Consider the following 12,561-nt stretch of genomic DNA (forward strand, 5'->3'; position numbering starts at 1 on the left):
ATATGAAAAGAGGAGGATCATGGCCTCTTACTAGAAAACTCCAGGGATACCCTCCTTACACCAGAACCGTAATGTAGTTTTAAAGTGGCTCAGATGAGCGATGCCTACCTACAATATGCTTGGCAAGATGTCAAAGGTAATAAGGGGAAAACCAATCCTTCCCATCCCCGATTTTCTGTGATCAAAGGTCTTTTATATAGGTTTGGGAAGGCGGGTGAACAACCTAAATTGTTGGTTCCCCTTGATTTTAGAGAACAGCTATTGCCAAGAATGCAGGATCTCCCAAAGAAAGAACCCCTTTCAACCCCCTAAAGTACCACTACAACCAATGTCCATTACTGTGAAACCCTTCAGAGAGTGAAAATGGACCTTCTATTACCCTTACTTCGTTCTGCGCGGGGTCACCATTATGCCCTAGCTCTACTTGAATTCTCCACCAGGTATCCTGAGGCCTTTCACTTATGGACAACCACCACTAAGGTAATAGCGTAACATTTAATTGAGGTTTTCTCCCATATGGGGTTCCCCAAGGAAATCCTTATGGACCATGGGACCCTGTTTGTTTCAGGGTTAATGAAACACGTCTTTAAACAACTGGACATTAAACACCTCACTACATCTGTTTACCATTCCCAAACTGAGGGACTCATAGAGAGGTACAACAGTACCCTTAAGCTTACCCTAAGGAAAATGCTGCCGGGGATGGACAGAACTTGGATCAGGCATTGCCCCAGATATTGTTTGTTCTTCGAGCCCAGGTTCAAAGTATTTTGGGGGTTCCCCCTTATGAAATGCTCTTTGGTAGAAAACCCCATAAACTCCTTGAGATCACCAAAGTCGCCTGGAAGAAGGACACTGGGGAAGAAGCAGGCAATCTCTTAGAATATACCACCCAACTAAAGTTTTGTATTGGTAAGTTGCGAAACTGGCCCACCTGAATCTGGAGAAAAGCCAAAAGAGATAACAAGACTTATATGGCAGGGAGAAGTAGTGGCAAGAATATTGCATAAGGGATTGGGTATTAATTCTGCTACCTCCTCTACTTCAAAGATGAAAGCTGCATGGCAGGGACCCTATATAATGGTCCAGAACATTGGGAGGGTGTCCTATAAAATCCAGATGTGCCAACACAGAGAACATATTTATCATATAAGCCTTCTAAAGAAGTGGCTAGGACCTGCTCCTAGCAGAGTCCAGCTCTTTGTTCCTACCAAACCACCTTGTAGCATTCTTTATTAATGATTACCTTTCCAATGAAGAGAAGGCACAGTTGCTCCATACCTTGGAGACCTGTCCCCCCATATTTTCAGACACACCAGTGTGTACTACCCTAGCTTTACACTCCAAACCCATGAAAACGGAGTGGTTGTAAAACTATTACCCTATTGTGTCCCTGAGGCTAGAAGACAGGCCCTCCAAACCAAAGTGATACAAATGCTGAAAATGGGTGTCATAGTACCTTCCACCAGCGACTTGCACTCCCCAGTAGTCTTAGTGCCAAAAACAGACGGGAGCATCAGGTTTTGCACTGCTTTCAGGAGTCTAAACAATGTGTCCAAACTGGATTGTTAGCCCCTATACAAAGTAGAAAAACTAGTGGAGAAATCAGGAGAGGTTTAATTTATTAGAATAGACCTTACAATGGCTTATGGCAAATGCCCCTAAACTCTAAAGATCAGGAAAAGACAAAGTTTGCCACACCTGAAGGTTTATACCAATTCCCTGTACTGCCCTGTGGTCTCCATGGAGCCTTGGCCACCTTCCAAAGATTAATGAACACAGTACTGAAGGCCCACCAGGGTTATTCATCTGCATATTTGGATGATATAGTAATTTATAGCAAGACCTGCAAATACCATTTACAGCAAACCCAGAGAGTCCTCTCTGAGATTCAAAGGGACCACTTGCATAGCAATGCTAAGAAATCCAAGTTAGCATGTGGCAAGGTGAAATACCAGAGTTATTTGATGGGGAAGGTCTGATTGAGCCTCATGTGGAGAAAGTCGGGCTATTGCTGAAAACCCCTTCCCTACAAACGGGATGCCAGAGCCATTTTGGGATATTATAGAAGGTTCATCCCACAGTATTCACGCCTGGCTGCACCCCTGACAGATCTTCTTAAAAAGAACACTCCCCAGAACTCGTTCAAACATCTCCCCCCCCTTCTGTACTAGACAACGTTCAGGGTCTAAAAACAGCTCTCACTACTAACCCTGTATTACAGTCACCCAATTTTCAAAAGCCATTCATTCTACAGACCGATGCCTCTGATTTTGGCATTGGGGTGCTTCTCTCTCAGAAGGACGAGCAGGGAAACAAAAGGTCCATTGTTTACATCAGTAGAAAACTCTTCCCTTGGGAGAAAGTGTATCTGGTCATTGAAAAGTAGTCCCTGGAGATTAAATGGGTTGTTGAAAAACTCCACTATTATTTAGATGGCAGGTCCTTCCTCCTCTACACTGACCATGCCTCTCATGTAGTTTAGCAGGACTATGGGCAACAATTCCACAGTCCTGAGGTGGTTCCTGTCCTTACAGCCCTATCAATTGGAGGTCAGACACAGAAAGGGTAGGAAATAGGGGAATGCAGACTTCTTATCCCAATATCCCTTTTTCACCAGTTGGGAAAATCATAGGGAGGGGATGTATCACGGGAATGAATACATACCTGGCATCTTGCCTTGGTCCCCCCTGAAGATTGAGAAAACAGAGACATGACCAGTAGAGGTTGAATATCCGGACATCCTTAATTATGGAATTTGTCCCTTTAAACAGGATTGCTCCATAGGACAAGGGGTGTGGCTGAAAGGCAGAACCTGGAGCAACACAGAAGAGAAGAAGGGGAAGCTGCATGAGGCCAAATATTGTCAGCAGGCATGTGGGAGAGCCACGGAGACCTGCATTGGAGAAGGTTTCCTACTGGCCTACTGGCCGACCTCTGATGAGGAGAGACGGCAACCAGGAGAGATGAGCAGCAAGGGAGAAGACACCTCAGCGACTGAGTCTAAGGTCCCAGGACACTGACAGGCAGACACCATTGCCAGCCACACTTCAGGAGGAGTGTGGATCTCACAGGCATGTGCAAGGGTGAGGGCCTGGGGAGGGGGCAGCAAACCATCTGAGAAACCATTGTAGAACGGTGCAGGTGGCGGGTGCATGAGGTGAACCGCTGGACAGCAATGCAGACAGCCACTGCATACTAATCTGAGCACGATACACCACTGTCGGAACAAAGGGCGCAAGTGGGGAGTATGCACTAGGACCACCAGTGACTGATGAGGAGGGGACGGGACACTGGACACCACTTCTAGTCAGGGGACGGAAGCAAGTGTGGCGATCTGGCCCAAGAATAAAGCAGCATCTCCTCAATTCCACCGGCCTCCTTATGTCTTTGGGGGCTGGGACACAGGTACACAGCATTTAGCGATGACGGTAGGGGTGGACCGAGGCGCACACAGTCTTACACCGCCTCGTATATCATACTTCTTGCCTCACCAGCGCAACGTCCATACTTCTTGCCTCACCAGTGTGACGTCGAGGGGTGCCTGGCACGCATCTGCCTGCAACACAGGGACAAGACAGGTCCACAACAAGCAAGAGGTAAGTACCACCAGGCCCTGCACGGTCAACTGAACCTCCCACGTTTGATCTCTGCCTCAAGGGAGATCTCTCAAGAGTGTGACTCCCTCTGTGCCCATCTTGAAGTCAGGAGTGGGGAGTCAATGAGCTGTGTGGAAGCCCTGGAGGCATCTTGAAGTCAGGCATACACACTGACTGAGCACTACGTCACCGCTGGCAGCCATTTTAAAGTCAGGCACCCCATAATAGGGTGGTGTAGGAAAATGGCTCCTTGTTGCAGTTACCCCTCGTCTCCCATTTTTCCCTGATATTGATGCTGACTTGCCTGAGAAGTGTGCTGGGATCCTGCTAACCAGGCCCCAGCACCACTGTTCCTTTACTTAAAAACTTACCATTGTTTCCACAATTGGCACACCCCTAGCACACAGATAAGTCCCTTGTAAAAGGTACCAAGGGCCCTGTGACCAGGGAAGGTCCCTAAGGGCTTCAGCATGTGTTGTGCCACCCTAAGGGACTCCTCACCTAACACATGCACACTGCCATTGCAGATTGTGTGTGTTGGTGGGGAGAAAAAGGCAAAGTCAACATGGCATCCCCCTCAGGATGCCATGCACACAAAATACTGACTGTGGTGTAGGTAAGTCACCCCTCTAGCAGGCCTTAAAGCCCTAAGGCAGGGTGCACTACACCAGAGGTGAGGGCATAGCTGCATGAGCAATATGCCCCTACAGTGTGTAAGTCCATTCTTAGACATTGTAAGTACAGTTTGGCCATATTAAGTAAAAGGCCTGTGAGTTTGTCAAAACAAACTCCACAGTTCCATTATGGCTACAATGAACACTGGAAAGTTTGGTATCAAACTTCTCAGAATAATAAACCCACACTGATGCCGGTGTTGGATTTATTAAGAAATGCACTCAGAGGGCATCTTAGAGATGCCCCCTGTATTTTACCCAATCCTTCAGAGCAGGACTGACTGTTCTGTGCCAGCCTGCCACTGAGACGAGTTTCTGACCCCCAGGGGTGAAAGCCTTTGTGCTCTCTGGGGCCAGAAACAAAGGCTGCACTGGGTGGAGGTGCTTCACACCTCTGCCCTGCAGGAACTGTAACACCTAGCAGTGAACCTCAAGGCTCCGGCTTCGTGTTACAATGCCCCAGGGCACTTTAGCTAGTGGAGATGCCCACCACCGACACAGTCACCACTTTTGGCAGCAAGTCTGGGGAGGTAATGAGCAAAACAAGGAGGAGTCACGCCCTCAGCGAGGTCCAACCCTAAGGTGACCAGAGCTGAAGTGACCCCCTCCTTGGAAAATCCTCCATCTTGTTTTGGAGGATTTAGCCCAATAGGGATAGGGATGTGCTACCCTCCCCAAAGGGAGGGAGCACAAGGACGGTGTAGCCACCATCAAGTTCAGTAGCCATTGGCTACTGCCCTCCAGCCCTAAAACACCCCTAAATTTACTATTTAGGGGTGACCCTGAACCCAGGAAATCAGATTTGCTGACGACCTAAACAAGAAGAAGGACTGATGACCTGAAAGCTACGCAGATACGACAGAGACAACAATTGACTCAAAGAACCTGCAACAGCGAAGCATCCAGCAGGACCAGCGACCTCTGCCGACTCAGAGGACTGCCCTGCAACCCAAAGGACCAAGAAACTCCAGTAGACAGAGCTCTGTCCAAACATCCAAGAAGAAACCATCTTTAAAGGGACTCCCACCTCACTCCTGACGCGTGAGTCCCCAACACTCTGCACCCTACGCCCCAGGCCCGTGTCCAGAGAAACCAACACTGCAGCGAGGACCCCCGGGTGACTTCCACGACGTGGACACCCCAAGACGACCTCCCTGAACCCCCATGGCGACGCCTGCAAAAAGAATCCAGAGGCTCCCCCTGACAGCGACTGCCCATTAACAAAGAACCCGATGCCTGGAAGAAGGACTGCACCCGCAGCCTCCAGGCCAGAGAGGAACCAACTACTGGTGCATGAGTGACCAGCAGGCGGACCTCATCTTTGCCCAGTTGGTGGCTGGCCCGAGAAGCCCCCAGTTCCCTGCCTGCATCGCCAGAGTGACTCCCGGGTCCCTCCATTGATTCCAATAGAAAACCTGACGCTGTGTTTGCACACTACAACCAGCCACCCCCTGTACCGCTGAGGGTGCACTTTGTGTGCCTGTTCGGGACCGCACCCCAGTGCTCTACAAAACCCGCCGGTCTTCTCCCTGAGCACACAGGTACTTACCTGCTAGCAGACTGGAACCGGAGCACCCCTAGTCTCCATAGGCGCCTATGTCATTTAGGCCCCTATTTGACCTCTGCACCTGACCGGCCGTGTGTTGCTGGGTGTTTGGGGTTGACTTCAACCCCCAACGGTGGGCTGCCTATGCCCCTGAGACTGAACTTGTAAGTGCTTTATTTACCTGCTAAACTAACTTGTACTTACCTCCCACAGGAACTGTTGAATTTTGCAGTGTCCATTTTTAAAATAGCTTCTTGCCATTTTTGACAAAACTGTGTACATTACTGTTTTCATTCAAAGTTCTATATTTACCTATGCCAAGTACCTTACAATTTATGTATTTACTTAAAATCTGAACCTTGTGGTCTTAAAATAAATTAAGAAAATAATATGTTTCTATATAAAAACCTATTGGTCTGGAGTTAAGTCTTTGACTGTGTGTTCCCATTTATTGCCTGCTTAACACTACCCTCTGATAAGCCTACTGCTCAACCACACTACCACAAATAGAGCATTAGTATTATCTATTATTGCCACTATCAACCTCTAAGGGGAACCCCTGGCTCTGTGCACATTATCTCTCACTTTGAGATAGAGTATACAGAGCCAACTTCCTACAGGTAGATACAGTGAATACACAATATCATAAAAGAACTGCAACAGAAAATGGAAATCTAGTTATATACACTGCAAGTGGGACAACAAGTATACACTTACCCATACATTACCATAACTGCGATCGCAACTGCAGCAGCCTAGACCAGATTTATGACCAGCGAACGCAACCATGACTGAGGAGTGCAATGAGGGTGCAATCCCAAGCGTGATTTTCAGTTGCATTCCAACTCACAAACAAAGGGAGCCCTCTGGGAGAAATGTATCAGGCATTCTGAACACTTCTTGCGCACTAACTGGATGAACAGGCAAGAGACCTATTCCTAAATTTGGCTGGTGATGATGCCTAAGACCTCTTCATGACCTTCCGCCTGACTCAATCACCATGTACTAAGGCCTGAAGTGCCTCACGGACAGTTTCAATGCCCAGCGAAACATTGATTTCGAATGCTAAACATTCAACGCGGCATGCCAAAGAGCAGACAAATCCCTTGATGATTTTGCGACTGGCTGCTCAAACTAGTCATCTACTGCGAATTTGATAAATTTGACAATGAGGAAGCATTAAGGCCGTGGATTATCGAAGGATGTCACAACTTGTTTCTGCATTAAAATATTGAAGGAAAAGTACACGTTGGACAAAATAATGACCATGGTGTGGCCAGAAGTCAGGGCCACATTACATGCCATCCACATGGAAAATGGGAGAGTATGGAGGATTGAACAGGCTCACCACATGGCAGGGGACAGCAGCAGACAGGATAAGCTGTCAGTGCCAATGAAGGAGAAACACAAACGGACATGCTATCGCTGCGGCCTGGAATACCTGCTCGTTGGCACCTGCCCGGTAATGGGCCACAAATGTTAGAATTGCAACTGCGACAATCACTTTGCAAGCGTCTACATGGGAGGACACATAAAGGTTGAGAGCGGGTAAATAACCTCGAATCAACACGTACGACACACTGAAGCAAGAAATCGCAGCTCATCCAGTGACTCGAATGTCGCTAATGATTGCGAAGCCAAAGAACGCCAATACCCCATGACTGACACCCCAGCACGAGAACGCAGATCAGAACATGTCCAGCTAGTTGACAAACGACACTTAAAGAAGACAGCGACAGTGGATCTTCAGGTCGGAAATCACACAACGCGATTTGTACTCAACAGCGGAGCCACGTACAACATCATGTGCACATCAGAGTATGAAAAAATGAAACAAAAGCCTTCTTTGTTGCCCTCCACTATCAACATTCTTACATGGGGTGTGAAACAACCGGTGGTGAGCATCGGGAAATTCTTGGAGACATTCATTTACAATGACACGTCTGTACAAGAAGGGGTACATGTCCTATGGGGAGACATCCCAGGGCCATGTTTGCTCAATAACAACACTGCGCAAGTGATGGGTCTCCTGGCCATGAAATATCACATGAGTGAGCATCACAACATCCTGGAAGTACACCCTGCATTCCTTAAGGGGCTTGGAAAGATAAAGGACACGCAAAATACCCTTCACATCAATAAAGTAGTCAAACAGTGCCTCAAAAATCACCATAGAGTTCCTGTGCACCACCAACCACAGGTAGAGGAAGAAGTAAAGAGTTTGCAAGCGGAGGATATAATAGAGTCTGCGGAGGAACCAATTCCATGGATGCCCCCCAATGTGGTTGTGCCGAAAAATGACACATAAAATACGCTTCTGTGTCAACATGCGTCTACCCAAAACGGCTATCGAAAGGGAACGGCACCCAGGCTCTCACTTGAACGACATGATCAGCTATCTCATTGGGGCCTGTGTGTTCTCAAAGATAGACTTATTCAAAGGCTATCACCAACTGGAACTGGACCTGCAGTCACGCTAAATTACCACATTCTCCACCCACCTGGGGCTATTTCATTATAAGCGATTACGCTTCGGGATGTCACTGGCAGCAGAAATATTTCAGGAGATGGTGAGATGAGTGATTAGGCCTGTAAAAAACTGTTTAAACAACAGTGATGACATACTATTATTTGGTCAGACGAATGAAGAGCACGGCACTGAAGGTGATGTGCAAGCAGCTGGAAACGGCTGGGCTGATGCTGAATGAGGGCAAATGCGAGCTGAGAGAAGGAAAACTCGTCTTCTTTGGACACATCTTCTCCCGGAAAGGGATGTTCCAGACCCCAGCAAGGCAGAAACACTTCCAAGTACACAACACCCCTGTGGATGTGGCAGAAGTGAGGTCATTCCTTGGGTTGACGAGCTACTGTGCTTGCTACATCAAAGACTTTGCCACTGCGAGCACCCCACTTCGTGAACTCACCAAACAAGGGCAGCCATTCCTCTGGACCTCGAAATGCCACAAGGTGTCTGAGGACATCCATCATGCCATCACAGCAGTGGATCACCTTGCCTGCTTTGACGTGTTCCTGTGCATGAAGCTCAATGTAGATGTTAGCCTGGTGTGGCTAGGAGCCATTCTCGTGCAACCCAAGCCCGGAAGAGACTCACCAAGGCACACTGTTGCGTAAGCAAGCAGGAGCCTGTCGGAAGCAGAAAGGGCATACTCTCAACCTGAGAAAGAAAGCTTAGCAGTGGTATGGGCATGGGAGCACTACCACATGTTCATCTACGGAAAGTCATTCACCATTGTGACAGACCAAAAGGCACTGGTCACGATATAAGGCAATCCCAATGCAAAAATTCCACCACCCATTGAAAGGTGGGGAATATGCCTGATGAACTATGACTTCAGAAGAGTGCACAAATCAGGGAAGGAGCACCACCTAGTCTACTACATGTCACGACACCCTTTGCCCCGGGCAACAGAAACGTCCTCCATGGCTGAGGAATACCTCAATTTTGCCCAAATCACAATGGAAGAACTGGCACAAGAGATAATGATTGATGTTATGCTATCAGCAGGCAAAACACATATCAACCGTGGAGCCACAGCAGAGATAGAGATATGTAAACAACAGCAGCCCAGTAGGTGAAGGGGTTATGAGAGAAGAAATACTCGCATTCAAATAGGTGCAGGAGGAGTTGTCTGAAACAGAACAAGGGATACTGCTCCGTGGTACTAGGATAGCCATACCAAAAGCACTTTGACGGCAGACAGTCAGCTTGGCACAAGAGTCACACAGAGGCGTGGTGGCAACAAAACAAATGGTGAGGGCAGAAGTGTGGTTTCTGGGACTTGACTGTCTGGTAGAAGACATTATTATGAAGTGCCACCTCTGTCAGATAACGGGAAGACCACCCAAGCCAGAGCACATGTCCGACCTCCTTGGGGCTGTATGGACAACATGGGCAGCAGACTTCTATGGGTCTCCAGATGCCGGTGGCTACTTGCTAGTGATCATCAATGAATACTCTTGCTTCCCCATGGTGTGCCAAGTATAATCAACATCAGCCACTGCCACCCTACTGATTTAGGATGACATCCTTTCAGCATGGGGTGCCCCACTGACACTCAACACAGGCAATGGACCCCGTTTTAAGGAGAGGAATTTCACAAGTTCATAGCATATCTGGGAGTGCACCAGAGGAAAAGAACACCTCTGTGGTCGCAAGCAAACAGCATGGTAAAAGGTTCATGGGCAACATAAAGAAGGCTGTCCAACGTGGGACGAGCACTGGGCCAAATACTTCGAGACTAACACTCCACACAGTTCCAAGGGAAGGTGCCCATCAGAACTGGTACTGGGGAGAATAAGCAGGACCCGACTGACTCAACTGGAAGACAAGGCCCTGTCAGAGTATAGCAAGATTACTGCACGTGATCAAGAGAAAAATTAAACAAGTGGGTGCACGGCATCATGCCAAAGTGTCTATACTAAAGCATGGAGATCTAGTCCTTGTGTGCCAACAGCAAACATGAAAATCAGACAGCCCTTTCACAAGCCAGACTCTGAAGATAACAAACATCAAAGACTCAATGATCACGGCAACAGCAGGGTCCTACTACATCACGAGGAAGAGCTCTCACTTCAGAGAGTTCAGAATGTCAGGTGATGACAGAGAGGCATGGCCAAGTGTGCACCAGAAGTCTCCGAGCGAAGACACTGGAGAATCAACGGAAGCAGCTATTCCAAACGAGGAGGGACATCTCCGGCCTGAGGATGCAAGAGAAGCAAAGGGCCACTGAAGGGAGTGCTCCCACCTAATTAGACCGTGCAGGAAGCCCAACAGACTGACTGAAGAACTATGACGATGGATCTAACAAACAGCTATCAAGATAGTCCGCCATGATGCCTCTATCTCACATTAACACATCTCTCTCCCCCTCTCTCCCGTTTTCTCTCTCTTTAGCCCTTTTCTCTCTCCATATATCTCTGTCTATATATATATATATATATATATATATATATATATATATATATATATATATATGGTAGTTGCATGGGGAGAACATAAAATATACCTAATATTACCAAGAAAGGCAAAAGTGGGCAATGTGTGTGTTTTGTTCAACAAAGGAGGGAGATGTCGGAACGGTGGGTTCAAGTAGGGAGTGGGCACTAGGACAACCACAGACTGATGAGGAGGGGACTGGATTCCACTACCGGTCAGGGGGAGGAAGTGGGCGTGGCCAGGAACACGAAGGGGAAGGAAGCGCTTGCATGCGTGGTGATCTGGTCCAGAAATAAAGCAGCATCTGCTCACCTGCACCGGCCTCCCTGTGTCGTTCTTTGGGGGCTGGGACACAGGGACATGGCAACCACCGTAGAGTTAAGCAGGTGGCAGTCACATGATAAATAAAATTGAGTTTTCTGGTGCAGTTGGATGCTTTAGGTTGTATCCGCCTCATAAATACCCTGAGAACTTTTTCTTTTCTTTCTCTCTGTTACATGGCTGACGGGTCCAGTGAGAGTGATCACAACAGCGGCGGATTCTGAGGGTGGGTGGAGGTGTTACGCCCTTCAAATAATTTGCTAAATGGATGGTAACTGCAAAAAGCATTTACATTATGCTTAAAGCATTCACTGCCTTGGCTGCCTAGTCCATTTCCAAAATGGACTAAGGCAGTTTTAAATAGGTACATGCACAAGTCCGCATGTGCCAGTTGGCAGCAGGTCATGTTAAAGCAGGGTCTAGGCTGACATGCTGCCAGCCCAGATCTGCAAAACTTGGGGGTCCCCTGGGACCGCCCTCAAATGTTGTGATAAAGCGTCACCTACTCAAGCAGTCCCAGGCGTGTACAGCATCAGCCCTGTACTACTGGGGCTGCTTGTCAGTTTTCAGCTGCCTCTCACACCCCTCCCTTTCCAAGTCATCACAGTGTGACAAGTTGGGAAGGGAGGGGTTGCAGCATTTGCAAGAGGGCCTGACCTCATGAAGAGGAAGCACCGCAGACAGACTGTTGGTGACGGTGTGCAGTACCTCCAGTGCAGTTCACCACCAATCGGACATCACGACTGTTGGGGTAAGTGATCTTAAATTCTCTTGTCGCTCCTTAATGGTCCCGTCCTTTCTCTCTCCTTTGTCATTCCTTTGCCCCACTGTCCTTTCTTTTCCAGTCACCAAGTATGTTTCTTAAGCTCATTTGTTCCGATGTGTGTTCTGTGTCTACAAAGCAGGTTACCTAATTAAATTAAATTAGGCAACTTGCTTTCTAGACACAGATATTTTCCTAATCATTTATATGTCTTATATTTAGAAAGCAAGTTTCTAATTTAATTAGACAACTTACTTTATTTAAACAGAACGTATAATGTGCTGGATCGGAAGAACAAATATTGGTTGCTTTACTGTTTCTGCTGATCACTGCTTTGTGCGCAGTACTGAGAGGCCAAGGACTCTTTTTGACCTACTGATGGGCACTGTGAAGAACGTGCTCTGTCTGCAGCCTGAACTCTCAACAAACAATGACAAATAGTCTAATAAACCAAACACAATAGGTGTTTGTACAACTAGTATTCTGAACTCACATATTTGAAAGTGCTTTTAGAAAATGGAGTTTTGGAGAAATAAAATATTCGCCTAAGATCACAATTTATGTACCAAGCCCCGACTTGTACAGAATTTTGCTCACTTTGTACAAATCAGTCACTAAATTGGTATCTACCTGACTTTCATTATGTTAAAGCTTTGTTTTTAACCTCAGTGTGTAACTTTATGTAGTGCAAACTCGAGCCG

The 12,561-nt window shown here is 47.4% G+C and overlaps 1 protein-coding gene across 1 annotated transcript in view; it reads right to left on the reverse strand.

Moving 5' to 3' along the window:
* The window catches only part of CNGB1 (cyclic nucleotide gated channel subunit beta 1), a 1,925,718-nt gene that overhangs the window by 1,307,332 nt on the left and 605,825 nt on the right, over positions 1-12,561 (reverse strand). The window lies entirely within an intron of this gene.

This window comes from Pleurodeles waltl, chromosome 12 (genome assembly GCF_031143425.1).
Source record: "Pleurodeles waltl isolate 20211129_DDA chromosome 12, aPleWal1.hap1.20221129, whole genome shotgun sequence".
Classification (NCBI taxonomy): Eukaryota; Metazoa; Chordata; class Amphibia; order Caudata; family Salamandridae; genus Pleurodeles; species Pleurodeles waltl.